General features: G+C 51.4%; 2 pseudogenes; one reads left to right on the forward strand and one right to left on the reverse strand.

Moving 5' to 3' along the window:
• Positions 1-6,148: 6,148 nt before the first annotated feature.
• Positions 6,149-6,621, reverse strand: LOC118665389 (annotated as a pseudogene).
• Positions 6,622-7,165: 544 nt separating this feature from the next.
• LOC118665392 lies at positions 7,166-15,496 on the forward strand (annotated as a pseudogene).
• The last annotated feature ends 289 nt before the right edge of the window (positions 15,497-15,785 follow it).

Consider the following 15,785-nt stretch of genomic DNA (forward strand, 5'->3'; position numbering starts at 1 on the left):
AACAGTGGTTCTCAACCTGGGGGTTGTGACCCCTTTGGCGGTCGAATGACCCTTTCACAGGGGTTGCCTAAGACCATCCTGCATATCAGATATTTACATGACGATTCATAACAGTAGCAACATGACAGTGATGAAGTAGCAACGAGAATAATGTTATGGTTGGGTCACAACATGAGGAGCTGTATTTAAAGGGCCAGAAGGTTGAGAACCACTGCTCTAGAAGTTACGACTCGGGTACATAAGCTTCCATGGTTGTTGACATCAGCTGGAAGGGACGCATAGAAAAGAGGAGGCTGAGTCGCTGCTGAACCTCCTGCTGTGGAAACAATGGAATTGCTTTGAGACTCTTGAGATGAATCTTTGATCAGGATGGAGAGAGGACAGACACTCTCTCTGGTAATCAGTGGCCCTTAGTGGGGAAGCATTGCAGGGTCTGTGTGTGACTAGCCCTGCGGTTAGTAAAGAATCTTACTTAGTAAGGCCCCTGGTTCTTCCCTGGTTGCTGATGTAAACAGAGGAGCTCAGGCACCCTTTCCCTTCCTCTGACTTACAGGTGGCTCCGTGCCAGCTTTCTCCTGCCGGGCACACATCTGGGGATCAAACCAGCAACCTGGGTATGTGCCCTGACTGGGAATCTAATGCACTTTTTGTGCACAGGACAACATTCAACCAATTGAGCCACACCGACCCGGCTCAACTCCCTCCATTTTAAGTGACTCTCTTAGCAATGTTTATTCCATTTTATTCTCTCCATTCTCAAAACACAAGAAAGCAAAAAAGTAACACCCAGTTCAATTAAAAATTAAATTAACAAATTACATAAAATACTGGAATGTGTAGAATTAACCAAAAAAGATGGAAGAACCAATTCCAGATATATTGGTAATCACCATAGATGTAAATGGGTTAAACTTGCCAAGTAAAACACAGACATTAGGCTTGGCCAGGTTGCTCAGTGGTTAGAGTGTTGTCCTGACATGCCAAGGTTTCGGGTTTGACCCCTGGTCAAATCACATACAAGAATCAACCAATGAACCAATCAATTAAGTGGAACAACACATTGATGTTTCTCTGGTTCCTTTCCCCTCTCTCTGATGTATAAAATAAGTGGTGAACTGCCATTTTTCTAGAGCATTTTTTCAATCTGATGAGATTTTGCTTCTCAGCAATTGTTATAAGTTTGGATGAAATAAACTCATAAAAATTCTTACCGGTTTGAGTGTTTCTTACATTGACACACTGTACAGAGAAACCTCTAGGCCCAAATGGCATGGCTTGTGCTAAAATCCCATGATACCAACCTTAGATTTAATACCTGATTTGATTGTGGTCTCAACCTCTTCCGGAAATTAAATCTTAATCAACCTATTTGGAATTTTCTGGTTGGGCACCGGTAAAGTAATCTGTCCTGTAGGCTCATTCCCGGACCTCCTCCCCATAGAAAGAAGAGGCAACCTGCATGACAAAAAGCCTTGCTGTTCCCTTTCTATCTCCCAAACCCAGGTCCTGATCTAAAAAATAATCCTTTCTTTTCTTTGGTGAAGAGCTCTCTTGCCCTACCCTTTTCCCTATAAAACACCTTTCATTTTGTACAGTCCCTCAGAGTGCTGTGGACTAAAAGGCTAAATGCTAACCTGACAAGCTCAGGGGTGGCCTGCATGGCAATCTTGCAAACACAGAGACCTAAAGTAACCACAAAGGATGGTCTGAAATTAAACTTTAACTAAAAGCAGTTATGGTGGGTAGTCACCTCCTAGGCTGGTATCTTCACTGACAAGGTCAACCTTTACCTAAACTGAGCCTATCTGTCTTTCTGCATCTCTGCTAACATATCCTTGAATATCTGGGTAACTTGTAACTTCCCTTTTTCTGGACCCCTCAGGGCACAACCAAATGTGCCTGGGTGCCAGGACAGAGAACACAGGTTCCTTCATTGTTATTGTTATCACTTTAATTATTGACTGTTAACTATTCTGCAGCCACCTAAGTATGCGTCTTTTACTTTATTTTTTTATTTTTTAAAATATATTTTTATTGATTTCAGAGAGGAAGGGAGAGGGATAGAGAGATAGAAACATCAATGATGAGAGAATCATTGATCGGCTGCCTCCTGCACATCCCTGACTGGGGATCAAGCCCGCAACCCCGGCATGTGCCCTTGACTGGAATTGAACACAGGACCCCTGAGTACACAGGCTGATCCTCTATCCACTGACCAAACCGGCCAGGGCTATCTTTTACTTTTTATCCAATCCCAGAGGTTCCCCACTTTGCTTTCTCCCACCTCCCTAATCTATCACCAGTGGATTTCTTATAACCCTCCCATGTTCCCTCCTTTGATTGCAATGTATAAAAATAGATGAAAAACGGCCATTATCCGGAGAACTACCCCAGTCCCTTGAGAATCTGCTTCATAGCAATTGTCAACAGTTGGGCTCAAATAAACTCACAAAAATTCTTTACAGGTTTGAATGTTTTTATGTTAACATTGCCCTTGTACTTGCTGGATGAGATGTTGCCCCATTCATAAATTCCTTAATAAAGCCAAGTAGATCTTCAAATTTACTAGGTTGAATTTTGTTTTTTAACAAATGCAAAGGGCAATGTGTTAGGGTTCTCCAGAGTAAAAGAACCAATAGGATACAGATATAGATACAGATATGGATATATGAGATTTATTACATGAATTGGCTCACATGGTTATGGAGGCCCAGAAGTCTTACAATCTGTCATTTGCAAGCAGTGAACCAGAAAAGCCAGTGGTGTAATTTGTTGAGAGGCTAAAGGACTGCAAATAAGGTGTTAAGGCCATTGGTGTCAACTCTGGAGTTCAAAGCCTTGAGAAACAGGAACTATGATGTCCAAGGGCATCATGGATGGACATCCCAGCTCAAGAAGAGAGAGTTAGTCTTTTCTCCACCTTTTTGTTCTGTTTGGACCCTCAATGGATTGGATGATGCCTGCCCACACTGGTGAGTCACCTTCTTTACTCAGTCTCCTAATTTAAATGCTAATTTCTTCTGGAAACACCCTCAGAGCTCACGGTGTAAATACAAATGTCCAATAAACATAGACATGTGAAAAAGATCCTATGCTATTACTTCCATGTTGACAAATATTTAAAAAGATGTTGAGCAATTGTGACTCTGGTGTACTGCCTGTGGGAAACTTAATTGTGCATTTTTCCTCTAATAAAGTTGAAGAAGGTCATACTCTACCAGAGAGCTGCCTGAGTTGGAGGGGGTTCTCCCCTGCCTTGGCTCTTGTCAGGCTTTTGAGAAAGAATTCAGATGAGTGACCAAAAGCAGTGTTGAAGCAAAGCAAGAACATTTATTAAAAATACACTTGGCATAAAGCACAAGTGAGCAACTCAGCTAGTCTCAGCGCCCCGCCTGGTGGGGGTTCAAGGGTTTTATATTTTCCCTTCTTATAGGTTTCAAGATTCCCCTGCTGGAGATCTTGGGCAAGAGACTAGATTTCCAGGTCCCCCTTTTACATTGTTGTGGCTTTCCCCAAAATTTATGACAACATCTAGCAATTTTATCTTGGCAAGTCCCAAGATTGCTGACTTCTTCATTCAGTGGGTGAGAAAAATTCCCTCTTTCCCTACCCCTTCTTCTCCTCCTGCCCTAGCAGCCATCTATCCTGCCTAACAATACCATACAACCCAACAACTCTGGTTTGTGACCCTTTAGTCAGTGATAACTTTAGTTTAGTCAGTCACAGTCAACATGTTAGAAAAAATAAAGAACAGAATTTATCAGAGTGTATCTCATCTAGATTTTGGTAAGACTTTTATTAATATGCCTGAAGTCTCTATGTCTCCTGGTTCCTTATAAAATGTATTTCTTACCGTGGATCTTGGTTAAAAAGGTTTAACAGCCTCTGCTTAGAGAAGACTCCAGGTGCACTGGGAGGCTTGTGTGAGGACGCTCATGGCAACTTCGTCTGTAATGCACCCCCCTGGGAACACCCCAATGTGCACTGACAGGAGAGGATGATCAAACTGTGCTACATTCCACATGATGGGAATGAACACGAATCCATAGGAACCTAATATTGGGCAAACATCATCAAGGTGTGCAATGTGAGACACTTGATTCTGATTTTACCACATTCAAAAAATGCAAACGAAATATGTATATGTTGTTTAAGGGACACATTTATACGCAGGAAATATTTTCTAAGAGCAAGACAATCATAGACACAAAATTCAGGAAATTGGCTACAACTCCCCACGCCACACAATGAGGATGCGAAGGGCCCTCCCCACTCCACCCACCCCTTTGCCCAGGATGTTACAGCCACAGGGGGTGTCAGTGAGAGACTCTTATTTGGGGCTTTGGATGGGGTAGGTCGCTGGTGTCTAAGAAAGCGGCCTCTCCACACCCAGGCAGTGGTAAATTTGGGTTTCCATTTGGTCTGGGATGTGTTTCCAAACTGTGGAATGAGGCAGGGTGAAGGGGGAGGGAGAGGAGCGAGCGGGCGCCCTGTTCCCAGTGTGGGGCATGCGCCTCTGATGACATGTTTTGTCTGGTTCCATCTGCTTAGAGGTTGCTGGAATCATTGGTGTGTTCTGGTCATGGTCAGTCCCGGTGTTTGGGTCTCCTTAGAGCTCCTCCCTCCTCTGTCTCTCCATCCCTCCTCACCCCACATCCACCTGACCCTGCTGTTCCTCTCTCCTCTTCTCTCAGCCCTGAGACTTGGTGACTTATGACCGTGACGCTGATTGTAGCCACCACCGAATCCTTCTGACTCTGCATGTGGACTTCGATTTCTCTCTTGCTCGTTTCCAAGCCTATGTGTCTACCTGGTCTGTATGTTGGCCCTGCTTTGAACAAAGAGCAGATTTTGTGTGATCTTTGATTTGCATTTTTATTTTTAAAAATGTATGTATTCATTAGTAGCATATGGTAATACATGCTAAACCTAAATGTGAAGAACATGACCCTCCTCTCACTGAGTCATTACCTCACAGGTCACCTGGACACATGTCTCACAGAGGAGCCCATGACGTGGCTTTAAGTGCAGGTGTTTGTGTTCCTGGGCTGGGTCAGAGGGAAAACGAAAATCTCTTGATCACAGAAGGCTGGGCCCGAGGCAGCAGCACACACACACCTGCACAGGAGGATGGCTCTGGTAAGTGCCCAGAAAGCTTTGAACTCAAACACCGCAATCCTGTTAGTGGTGATGATGTGGGTCTCCTTGCTGGGCTGCAGCGCTGGCACCGAGGGGCATGGGTGCCTGCCAAGGCCTGAGGGTCTGCTACTCGGGGTGTGAGGGCTGCCCCGAGCCTTTGTGAAGAGGCAGGAATGGTGGGCTCAGGGGGCAGCCTCTGCCCACTGCCCAGTCCCACCTCCTCAGTCACACTGTCCTGCGTGGCTGGGAGGAGCTGGGAGGGAGGGACAGGAGAATGGCTCCCAGCGGTGTGGGGCCGAGGCGGGGGCTGCAGGAAGGGGTCTTGTCCATCCTTCACCTCCAAGAAGCTCACCTGTTCCCTCTGCTTTTCTTTCCATCCCTCTCTTCCCCTCCACATGTTGCTCCTTCCTTCTGGCTCCGTAACAGTCACATTTCCGAAAGCTCGCTGCATCCCGACACCATGCAAAAGGCTTTTATTTAATCTCTGCTACAAATATGTGAGCACATCTTCCTTGTTAGCCTCCCCCAACCAAACCCAAATGGAAACCTAACATTAAGGCTAAAGTCCCCTGGACGCCCCCTTCTCTTCCCCCCCCCCCACCCCCGGCTCGCAGTCCCTCCTCTGTGTGGCTCAGTCCATGTCCTGCCAGGGGTTTTCTAGTCCTTTGCATATAGAAGCGTAGCCGCCTTTAAGTGTTGTTTTGTGGCTTTGGGTTTTGCTGTCATTCTTAACTTGGTTGTCTGAGTACAGTTCACTTAGGAAATGATTGAATGTTTTCCTTTATTTACCAGCTTTTGAAATAATATGGTGATTCTTTTGTATCCTCCAAAGGTGACTAAGGCATTTTGAAAGTGTCATTATGAACACATTGATGTGATTATTCACATATCTGCTGTGTGTCTTTTTATTTTTTATTTTATTATTATTATTTTTTTTGCGGAAAAGACATTAACAAGCTATAAATTAGAGGTGGACGGGGGGGTGGGGGGTGGGGTGGGAGGAGCCAGTGGTCACGTTTGTGGCCTCTTCTCTTTCTCCCTGTCCTCCTGGCTCTGGATTCGGAGCTCCTCCTCAAGGCGCTCCTTCGCTCGGACCACCTTTGACTGCAGGTAGAAGGAGCCGCCCACAGATTTATCATTCACCTTGAATAGGTGTTCGTGCTTCTTCTGGATCTCCTCGGGGTTCAGTTTGGAGACATTGGGAATCTGCTGTGCCGCCTGAGGCTGAGGCCGGAGAGGTGAGAGGCGGCTGCAGACTGGTGTCTGGCACGTCCACGGGCATCAGCTGCTGCCCGGCTGGCTGCAAATTCCTGCTGCAGGGCCCCGGCACAGGCTCTGCCCGCCACCTGCGCCCCATCATCATGATCTGGGCCAGGCACTTGGCCATGGCAGCCGCTCTGCCTCGGGGGCGCGAGCTCCGTCTTCCACGCCTCGCGGCCCCGGCTCAAGGGCGGCCAGCAGGTCCATGCTGTGTGTCTTTTTGATGCTCAAATTGTTCCATCTATGGTCAGGTTGACACATGACGCCTGTAGTCAAAAGCTTTTCTCTCAACCATGACTCCCCAGCAGACTTCCAGTTGGCAGCCACCCTCACTTCACCCAGCAACAGCCACCCACCCTGCTCCCGGTGGTCTGGCCCCTGTGACCCCGCTCACCTGAGTCAGGGGAGGAGAGGTGCTGGCTGGCCTCGGAGCGATCCTAAAATAGAACCTGTGTGATAAGGGCGTCTCTCACATTCCCAGTGGGATGAGGGCAACATACTTCCTGCTCATGCAATCTCCAGAAGGGCACTGCCCTGCCACCAACTCCAGTCACACCCTGGGTCCCCAGCTGGGTCTTGGCCTGGAGCCCAGACTTCAGCGGCCCCCGCCCGCCTGGGATGCTCTGGGATTTTAAGGGCGCAGCGTTGGTAACATGCAGACCTAGGTAGGTTTGATCTTTCTCTCTATTCACTGGGTAAGGATCTTTGCATGTTACCTAACCTTCCTGAGATTCAGTCTTCTCATCTGTCAAATGGGGTCATGACAGTTTGTGGTCAAAGGAGTGATGGATATGAAATGTGGGCCTTGTTGAGCACCGTGTCTGGCTGTGCAGGTCGGGGCTCTATCACTCAGAATCACTCAGGCCCGGCGCAAGGTGGGCGGCCCTTGATGAGGCATTTGAGACTTCCTGGGAGTCATATACTCACTCACTGACACCAACATGCTCTGGCATAAAATGTGCTCATGCCCATGTCTGCCCACCTCTCGGCCACACCCCCGTGCTGCACACCTGCCCACACCTCCCCTCCGGACACCCTGTCCATCTCTTCTTTGTCCCCCAAAGAGCTCACTTCCAGCTCAGCAGCTCCAGTAAAGGAGGGACTTTCCATCTGTGCGAGGAGAGCGCCCTCTTCCGTTTCCTGCAGGAGATGAGCAGAGGGAGCTTGCAGGCTGGGCTGGGGCTCCTTACAGGTCAGGTTCTAGAATGTTCCCTGTGAGGACTAACCTCAGTCTGTCTCTGGTTTTTCAGTCACAGGCCGAACCGAAACCTGGAGACCTGATTGAGATTTTCCGCCCTGGCTACGCACTGGGCCCTCTACATGGGGGATGGCTACGTGGTGCACCTGGGTCCTCCAAGTAAGGCTGGTTCTCCGCTGAGGCTCAGGGCAGAGGTGGGAGTGTCAGCGGCTGCACACTCGTGCGCTGTTCTCACCCAGTGCCCGGATGGTGGGCTCCCCCTGGCCATTGGCTGCAGGATGTTCCCTGGTAGGTCTGCAGCCGCTCCTCTTCCTCAGCAGCGAGTTCGTGCAGGACGGACTGTTGGCCTTTGTTCCAGGTGATACTGGGGTTCACTTCCAGCCAGCCCACTGTCCCAGGGAAGCACCCCGTTGTGTGTGCTCCATGTTCTGGGGGCAGGTGAGGAGGACACAGCGTACAGCTGGCTCAGAGGCATGGAAGGAGCGTGGGCCTCCCACTTAGCAGAACCCGTTTGGGATCCTGGGGCCTCCGCTTGCCGAGCTGGTACTTGCCCATGTGACTTGGCCCCCTGAAGCTCAGCTGCACCCTCTGTAGAGCAATGAGAACCCCACCTCCCAGTCGTGCAGGGTGGGATGCAGGACCGCACGGGGGAGCCGGGCAGGGCCTGGCGGGTGCTGGGCCAACCTCCCTTCCCTCCCAGAGCATCGTGGCATTAAAGCAAAGGCCGAAAGCCTGGGAACCACCAACAGCAGGGAACAGGCCAAATATAATCGGTGCCTGCATTTCATGGCAGATGGTGCCACCGTTACAAGCAGCTGTACAGCAGGTGTGTGCACACACATGTGAATTTTTTTTAATATATATTTTATTGGTTTTTTATAGAGAGGAAGGGAGAGGGATAGAGAGCTAGAAACATCGATGATAGAGAAACATCGATCAGCTGCCTCCCGCACACCCCCGACTGGGGATGTGCCCGCAACCACGGTATATGCCCTTGACCGGAATCGAACCTGGGACCCTTCAGTCCCCAGGCCGACGCTCCATCCACTGAGCCTAACCGGTTAGGGCTGAGGATATTTTTCCCATTGATTTTTAGAGAAGGTGGGGGAGAATAGAGAGAGAGAGAAAGAGAGAGAGAGAGAAACATTGATGTGAGATGTTTCTCTCTCTCTCCCTCTCTGTGTACAGGACGATGCTCCAACCAACTGAGCCACACTGGCCGGGGTCAAATGCCCTTTTAAGAACCAAATAAGAACTGCTGTGGGTTCCAGGGCCCATCACTCACCTTCTCCTGTCAGCTTTCCCAGAAGCCTGGGTGAGGCAGGAGGCGGGCGTCCTGTTAGGGGCAAATCTGAGAATTCAGAGCTGGGAGAGTGTGGCCACCACCTGACCCAGGCCCTTCCATCTGTAGTGATGACAGCCCCTGAGAGGAGAAGGGACTGGCCTGAGGCCACACGGTGGGTGGGGCTCTGGGTTTGCAGGTCAGGCCTGGGCTTGCCCAGCAGCCTCCTTTCCTACTATTGGAAACATGTCACCCTGGCCGCTGAGGGCCCACCCCGCTCTGGCTGGGCTGCACCTGGGGTCTGTGCCCCGTACCCTCTGCCCCTCCTGCATCTTTCAGGGACATCTGTGCCCACAGGGGCCTTTAGAAGAATCCACATCCTTGGCTTTAGAAATGAGGGAGCCAGAGTCCAGGGGCAGCTGTGACTTCTCCAAGGGCACCCAGGCGGGGGTCGGCCTGTGTTTGAGGTTGAAGCCAGGCAGGGGGCCGGCCTTTCCCCAGCTCATCCTCACTGATGATGCCCAGGGCAGTGGGGCTGCCTGCTTGCCCGCTCTCAGCCCCGACCATCGGCCTCTTTCCCCTTTGGGAACCACAGGTGAAATCGCAGGGGCGGGGGCTGTGTTGGCCAGCCTCATGTCCACCCTGACCGACAAGGCCATAGTGAAGAAGCAGCTGCTGTCCGAAGTGGCCGGGAAACACAAGTACCGTGTCAATAACAAGCATGACCGGAAGTACTGTCCGCTGCCTCCCAGCAAAATCGTGCGCCGCAGAGGAGATGGTGGGGCGGGAGATGCTCTACAAGCTGACCAGCGACAACTGTGAGCACTTCGTGAACGAGCTGCGCTACGGAGTCTCCCGCAGCGACCAGGTGCGTCCTCAGCCCGTGTCCCTGTCCCCAGGAACCAGACCATTCCCTCCGCTGACAGTGGCTGGGCATCGTGTGGGCGGGGGCGGAGGCATGAAGGTCACAAAATAGCAGGGACAGAATCCCTGCCCCGAGGGAGTGACAGTCGGGATAGAGATGAGATTGGGGAGAAGTGCCAGTCGCTGTGCAGACCAGTGAGGTCAGGGGGTGATGTGGCAGCCATGACAGTCACCCCTGGCCCCTCCCATAGCTCCAGAGGAGGGTTGTTTTATCCCCACGTTACAGATGGGGAAACTGAGGCTCACGGTGCTTTACTAGCTCACCCAAACTCATTCCACCACTAGGCATTGAGTCTCTAGCACCTGACAGCCACGTGCAGAGGTGGGATTTGAACCCAGGTGCCTGATCCAGGAGGCATCACAGAAGAGGCGACGCCCGAGCTGAATCTGATTTAATTCTTTTGATTAAATTGAAGCTGGAAAATGAGCTGGAGATGATCAGGGCGTAGGGGCGACAAGGACTACAGGCCCAGGGAGGAGGAAAAGTGGGAGCCAGGAGGAGGAAGAGCCACACAGACGTTTTCTGGGAAGGGCCGGGGGCACCTTTCGGGCTCTGGCCCATGTGGGCTCTGTCTCTCCACTCCACTCCGCAGCTTTGTAGCAGAAACGCAGTCGTGGACAATCCGTAATGGAGTGGGTAAGGCCGTTCCTAAAAAAGATTTTATGAAAACAGTGGTGGGTGTTAGAATCGCTGAAGGAGGAACGCACGTACCTAAAGGGGTACAGAATTATGAATTTACTAGAGGCCAGGTGCATGAACTCATGCACATTGAAAGGAAATTAATTAGAAGAAATGTTTTAATATAGATATTCACCCTTTCTCTGTAATACAAGTGTCAACTGAATTCCCGATTGACAATGACAGATGGAATCCACGTGTGCGACTGGTGCCAGCGAAAGCTTTATATATATAGACTAGAGGCCTGGTGCATGAATTTGTCACGGATGGGGTCCCTCTGGGTGGCTGGCAGGGATTGGGCCAAAACCCACAGTCCAATGCCGCCTGCAGGTCCTACCTGCTGCTCCCACTCATCCCGGCTTCACTGTGCCAACTGTGGGCTCATTCCCAATCAGTCCCAATCAAGAGAGGCTTGCAATGCTGCAGCAGTGCTCACCAGCCATGAGCCCTGTGTCTGGCACCCTCCCAAGGGGAGTGACCTGTAGGATCAGGCTGAAACTGGCTCTCCAACATCCCCTGAGGGTCCCAGATTGTGAAAGGGCGCAGGCTAGGCTGAGGGACCCCACAGGTGCACCATTGGGCCAGGGAGGGACCGCAGGAGGGCTCCAGGGTGTGTCCAGCCCATCTTGCTTAGTCCTGATCAATCAGCCGGATCCCAGCAGCAAGCTAACGTACAGGTTGGAGCATCTGCCCTTTGGTGGTCAGTGCACGTCATAGCGACTGATCGACCAGTTGACTGTCTGCCCCCTGGTGGTCAGTGCGCAACATAGTGAGCAGTTGAGCAGCCTCAGCATAGCATTAGCATATTATGCTTTGATTGGTTGTTCGGTTGTTCTGTGGTTTGATCTATTTGCATATTACTCTTTGATTATATAGGATAAACTTGCTTAATTAGACCTGCTTTCTGATGTAGCTAAATTTTTTCCAGCCCAGTGAAGCACCCCAACTTCTCTTTCAGGTAATTGTTAGCAACACAGCAGTAAATATCAACATGAAGCAGATTATTATTGTAGATCACACGGGAGAACAAAGGGTGAAATATTTAACTGCAGCCGTGTTTGACTATATTCTGCAAAGTGTGAAAACATGAAGTCATTTTCAAGGTCCACCATTTCTTACTTCTTTTCAGTCAGGTCAAATTTCTAAACTTTCTAAATCTCTGTTTTCTGGCTAATGAAAAAAAAATAGGATTCTACCAAGTCTCCTATCTACCTACTCCAGGACTTCTGTGAGGATCAAATGAGATGAGGCATGGGAAAACGCTTCACAGATATTTGGTTAAAGTGTAAAATGTTCGCACCTGACTATAAAGCAAGTTGTGTTCCTGGGCTGAAGAAACTCCAAGGATGCTAGTTGCTAGGGAGAGGAAGCTGGGCATTGCTACGTGACGTCATTACCAAGCGCCCACAGCCACTGTTTCAGGGCTGGGCTGGGCTGGGGGCCGCATTTTGCGTCATGGGGCCATGGGGTCTTGGCAGTGTTGGCTGCCATTTGGTGGGCTGTTGGCTCTGAGCGTTGCTTTATTGATGCCAGGTCCATGGTGCCATTTCTTTGTAAATGGCCAGTGCGCGTCATGGCAGCTCCTGCATTAAGCGTTTGCCTCCTGGTGGTCAGTGCATGTCATAGTGACCAGTTGGACTGTTGGAGGGACACTTAGCATATTAGCCTTTTATATTATGAATTTATTAGGTCATCTGGATACCAGATGGGCTGAACCCCAAAATGGCACCAGCACCTACAGGAGTCAAAAATTTTAAAGGACTCCAGGCGGCTTTATCTGGGTGGAGAATTCTCTAGGCGGGTCCTGAGGGGAAGGATAATGGTCTTAGCAAGTGGAATGTGGTTTAAGCAAAAGGGAATGTTGGTTGTGAAGTGGCCTAAAGGTCAGTGCCCAGGGCAGGGGGTATCGACTCAATCATGTGATCAGACCTGGCAGTGGGCCTCGCTTGGGCCCCTGTGCCATAGTTTGCTGACTCCTGGTCTCAGATAATTTGAAAAACCACATACCCCTCACACATTCTTAGCTGACATCAAACATTTAAACAGTTTATAAATACAAGAGTGCAGAGGACGGCATTTTTGGTAGCTGGTACACATGTGTCTATTTTCTCCACGTCCTTGGCGTTGCACAGTTAGCTCATGCAGTTAATGGAAAATGCCTGCACGTCATTTAAATAGTCAGAGCAGGCATTACTGCCAACCAGTCAGCCAAAGCAGACCTAATGTCATTCATTTATTTACATTTATTTATTGTTAGTCCTCATCCGAGGATATTTTTCCATTGACTTTTAGAGAGAGTGGAAGGGAGGGGAGAGACACAGAGAGAAACATTGATGTGAGGGAGATACATCGATTGGTTGCCTCCCACATGAGCCCCGTCCAGGGCCGGGGATGAGCCTGCAACTGAGGTACGTGCCCTTGACCTGAATCGAACCTGGCACCCTTCTTTCCACTGTATCCACTGAGCCAAACCGGCTAGGGCCAGACTTCACTTCTTTTAGGAAAAAAGCTGGCTATCCCTGTCCCCCCAATTCAAATGAATACATTACAGCAGGTTTCCATGGCAACTGTCTGGGGTGGGAATTCCCATCTAAAGTAACAGAGGTGGAGGGAGCCTCCCAGGGGGGGATGTGGTCTCCTGGTTCTTCCCTCGGCCGGTCTGTCTGGAAGCAGTGGGTGCCCCGTCCTCGCTGGAACCTTACGCCTCGTCCAAGGCTGTAGATCCCGGTCGGTCGGTCGGTGAGGACGAAGCTCCTCTTCTGTGAGGGGGAGAAGGGCTGTGGTGAAAGGGGAGGGGCAGGGAACCCACTGGGAAGTGCCCCCTGGTGCCCGCGGGGACCCTGCTGTGGGGTCTCCCTCCTTTGAGCTGAGGTGGGAGGCTGGCAGCCTGCGGGTCGCTGCCCATCATGCATCTGTGCTGGAACCCCCGAGGGCCAATCTGGGAGGACCCCAGCGTTTCAGGGGTGGTTGGCCGTCTGCTGTGCTTCCGAGGGACTCGGGAGGTCTCTTCCCCTGAGCAGCTGGTCCCTGGCGCCTCCCTTCTGAGCTCCTTCCATGGCGGAAACTCTCGGCCTTGCCTGTCTGTCTCCCTCTTACTCCTTCCTGCTCCCTGACTCTGTGTCTGCAGAGACTCCCTCCATCTCCCTCCACAATCCAGTGGGCGCCCCTAGGACTGAAATGCCTGCGGGAGAAGCGGAAGGCTGCCAGGAGAAGGACTGTCCAGCCAACCTCTGAGCCGGGCCCTGAGCGCCTCTCAGAGCGCTTACTGACAGGGGCTGCCACTGGGAACCCCCTCTGCCCCGGGACGGGCATGTGTGGCCTGCAGCTCAGGAGTGTCGCTCTCAAGGACCTGGGTGCCGTCCTGTCCTTTGAAATGTTGTTGTCTGCCCTGGTCCTATGGCTCCGTTCTCAGGCATCATCCTGCGCACCAGGAGGTCGCCAGTTCAGTTCCTGGTCAGGCTCACACGCGGGTTGCGGGCTTGACCCTGCAGGGCTGTGAGCAGGAGGCAGCCCATCGATGTGCTCTCACATGGATGCTTCTCTCTTCTCTCCCTCTCCCTCTCCCTCCCTTTCTCTCTCAAAATCAATAAACTATTCTTAACAGAAAATATATAGAGAGAAATGCAGTGTCAGGAGGGCTGGGCCTCTGCCTCCTCTCCCGTGGGAGTCTGGGAGCCTGGCTTCCATCCGTCCAGCTGGCTGACACCGGGCCCAGCCGCACTGATGCTCACCGGCCCTTTTTAAACTTTCATTTCATGGATTCCTGAGCCCTAACATGTCCCCCTCCGTTGCGCACCCTTTAAAACACCCGTCAGCTCTGTGCCAGTCAGAGTGGAGCTGAGGAAAGTCTGTTTATCGCCGACACGTGGGAGCGAGTCTGAGTGTCTCTGAATGAAGTGGGCGGTGCGGCTTTTCCTTCCCCAGCCGCTCACGTGGCGCCAAGTCACGATCTTCCACAGGAACCTGCTGTGTGCTCTGTTTTGAGCATTTTTCCTTTCGGCGGAGGAGGCTTAGGAGGGCTTGTTAGGACACCAGGCGTCCTGGTCCCTGTCACTGGGCGTGGGGTGGCTTTGGGGAGTTCTTTCCACGGTCCCCCCTCAGTCTTCCCCTCTGTACAGTGGGCATCTAACACGGGTATCAGTAGGGTCTGGGGCAGATGGAGACAATTGAGAGCCTGGGAAGTCCCGCCCAGTGTTGACGCCTGGAAAGCAGCTGCTCCCGGGGTCTTTGCCCGCTTCCCCAGCACAGCGTTGCGGGCAGGGGTGGCTCACACGGCGTTGCCGAGTGCACGACCCTCAGGGACCATCCTGACGTCTCCACCGCCTCATCCCTGCTGTCCGAGTGTCCGCTTCCTTGTCCAGAACCCTCCCCGGTCAGCGCAGAAGCAGGTGATCTCGCTCCATGAGCCGCTGCCCAGTCACGACATGGGATCAGCAGCTCCTCCCCCAGCGCCCACGCTGTGCCTGGGCCGGGCTCAGCTCCTGGGCCGCCCAGAACCATCCCGGCCCAGCCCTGGGTCCTGAGAGCTCACAGGGGGTTTCCCCAACTCTGCACTGGCTTCAGGCTCCCAGTGGCCAGCCCTAACCTAGACCTTGTGGGCACTGCCTGTGTCCTTCCCACGGCACCCCCTGCGGCTCTCTGAGCCTTTCAGCACCTACAGGGCCGCTGTCTCCCTCACACCCACAGCTCCTTCCCCCACCCGTTCTCTCCCTGCCTTTTCTCCGCTCTCCTGGTGGCCTGTTGCCCTGCAAACACCCGCTCCTTCTGTGGTTCCGTTGAAGGGGACACAGGTCTCTTTGAGTGAACGTGAATGTGTTGAGTAAACATGGCCCGGTCCCTGACCTGCAGTGTAACGCCCATGTCTTGTGTTACAGGTCACTGACGCAATCCTGAAAGGTGGCATGTTTACAGGCGTCCTCAGCATGGGCTTGGCTATGATCGCCGGGGCCCTCATGACGGTCCAGCGGAACTGAGGTGAGCAGGAGAAGTATTGAGGCCAAGGAATCATCTTAGTGGCAACCAGTTAGTATGGAGAAGACTTGCATTTCCAGCGGGGCTGGGGTTTCCTATTGATTTCACTGTTTTATACTCATTTAGGCTAAGTTTTTTAAAAAATATGTTTTTATTGACTTTTATTTATTTTTATTTATTTTTTAGAAACAGAGGAAGGGGCAGGGAATAGAGGGAAACATCGATGGGAGAAATTCATCAGTGGCCGCCTCCTGCACGCTTCCTACTGGGGATCAAGCCTCCGGGAATTGAACCCGAGACACCTTGGTTCATGGATCAACACTCAAGACACA

Source organism: Myotis myotis, unplaced genomic scaffold (assembly GCF_014108235.1).
Source record: "Myotis myotis isolate mMyoMyo1 unplaced genomic scaffold, mMyoMyo1.p scaffold_m19_p_10, whole genome shotgun sequence".
Classification (NCBI taxonomy): Eukaryota; Metazoa; Chordata; class Mammalia; order Chiroptera; family Vespertilionidae; genus Myotis; species Myotis myotis.